This window comes from Chinchilla lanigera, unplaced genomic scaffold (genome assembly GCF_000276665.1).
Source record: "Chinchilla lanigera isolate Chin_1 unplaced genomic scaffold, ChiLan1.0 scaffold00046, whole genome shotgun sequence".
In the NCBI taxonomy this organism is placed as follows: domain Eukaryota; kingdom Metazoa; phylum Chordata; class Mammalia; order Rodentia; family Chinchillidae; genus Chinchilla; species Chinchilla lanigera.
The window spans coordinates 12,022,994-12,024,958 of record NW_004955447.1 but is presented as its reverse complement, the minus strand read 5'-3'; the positions used below and the strand labels follow the sequence as shown (position 1 = coordinate 12,024,958).

The 1,965-nt window shown below is 42.7% G+C and overlaps 1 long non-coding RNA gene across 2 annotated transcripts in view; it reads left to right on the top strand.

Moving 5' to 3' along the window:
* Window positions 1-348: 348 nt before the first annotated feature.
* The window catches only part of LOC102022239, a 38,859-nt gene continuing 37,242 nt past the window's right edge, over window positions 349-1,965 (top strand). For both annotated transcript variants that reach the window (XR_262422.1, XR_262423.1), the window contains exon 1: window positions 349-750. This is a non-coding gene — a long non-coding RNA (uncharacterized LOC102022239). The remainder of the gene's footprint in view (window positions 751-1,965) is intronic.

The window sequence follows — 1,965 nt, the reverse complement described above, 5'->3', positions numbered from 1 at the left end:
CAAGAAACAGAGTACGTGGCTGTCTTTGATTGGTTCTTACAATATGCGTCACAGTGACCAGCCGTTTCTAGGAGAGAGAAATAATAGGAATTGCAGCAAGAACTATTACTTAGGCAACTAACAACTGCCTGGGGGGCATTTTCTGCTACAACAGAACAATATAGTTCAGGCCAACAGCTGGATATTTTAGTCAATATTTCAAAAGTATTTTTAAATTTTAAAAGTCATACACCTTCATTTCTTACCATTACTAGTGTTATTACACGGGCTGGCGATTTAGCTCAGCGGCACAGCACCTGCCTGGCAAGCGCGAGGTCGTGAGTTGTCTTCCTCATTCTGGAAAAAAAAATATATTGTTATTACATATATCTGTATTGTAAATAATTTTTTGGATATGGGAAACTGATTTTTTTAAAGGCTGATGGGTATGAAATCAACTCCGTCAACTAAAAGAAGTCAGAAGCTTTGATCCAAAGGATCTAACTTTGATCAACCAGGTCACCTATCACCTTGACATATGAAAGGGTCTTCAAAGGAAAGACTCAGACTTCATAGTTTTACAGTGCGATTGTGAACATGATTCTTATCTGGTGACATTTACACGGCCTAAATTACAAAATGGGGACTCTTTTCCTGAGACTGAAGTAAATTTATCAGATTCAAAAGATGATTAGCAATACTGTGACAGGAAATAAGAAAGTGAGAAAATCTTTCTGAAGAGGCTTTCTTCTTTTTGCCAACAGGTCAAAGGTGAGACTTCCCCAGTTATAGTTCTGCGTGAGTCAGGACATCTGCTCATGCTTCCCACCGTCCTTCCTTTTCCTGTAGCTAACTGCCCTTTTAGGGGAGAGAATACCTTTAGGTATGGTGAAAAAAATAGCAAAGTCCTCCTGATTTGTCTCCACCTATTTACAGGAGAGAATTTCCTTTATCAGTTTGGCTACTGTAACCAAAAAGCACAAACTAGATGGCTAGAAACAGAAATACATTGCTCACTGTTGCAGCCCCAGATCACAGAGCTGCTTGATTTAGTTTCTGGCTTTTCAATTGCTGTCTTCTTGCTACTTACCACATGTAGCAGAAAGGTAACACTGTAGCTTGTGTCTAAATGTCTCACCCAAATCCTCATGTGTTCAAGGTAAGCTTCTCAGAGGTGGCTGGATCTAGACTTGTGATACTGAACTAAGTGTATGACTCTGGAACCCAAGGGTGTTTGATTTCTAAGTTGACTGGTTTGGCACAGCTCTGGGTATGAATGAGGGGAAGGCCCACCATGGGTGTAAGTGATACTCGCCCTCAGGGTGTGTAGCTTGGGTAGCATATAAGGGACAGAAAGAGGTTCACTGTCCTGGCTTGCTGCTTCCTGGCTTGCTGCTTGCTGCCTTGCTTCATCCTGTCTGCCATGAACTATTTCTCCTCTGTGAGGCCCCTTTGCCATGTTATTCTGCCTTGGAGCCAGCCCACTATGAACTCAAAGCTCTACAAACTGTGCACCACGTACACTTTTCCTCCTTTAACTTTGGGTATTGAGTATTTCATATCAGCATCAAGAACAGTAACTAAAATAAACAGAGATGAGAGAAAGTGAGAGAGAGAAAAAGGAGGAGGAGGAGGGAGAGGAGGAAAGGAAGAGATTATGAAAGAAAACGAGCTTTTTGTTTTCCTCTTAGAGGGACACTGTTATGGTTGATACATTGTGTGACTTGGGGAGTCTAGAGGTTTGGCTAAGTGACTCAGCAGGAAGCCAGGGTGCTTACTTGGTATACTTCCTGAGCCTGTAGAAGAGGAGGGCATGGAGATTATGTGAGAGCTACATACCCCTTAGGTGGGGGTAGCCTGTTTACAAAGTAAGGCAGAGAAAGAAGCTGCTTGCCTCCATTCCTCCCTTTTGCTCTGACTGCTTTGCCATTCGGCTGCCATTCCCCCTTTGCTCTTGTTGCTTTGGTACTTTCTGCCTCGGAGCCA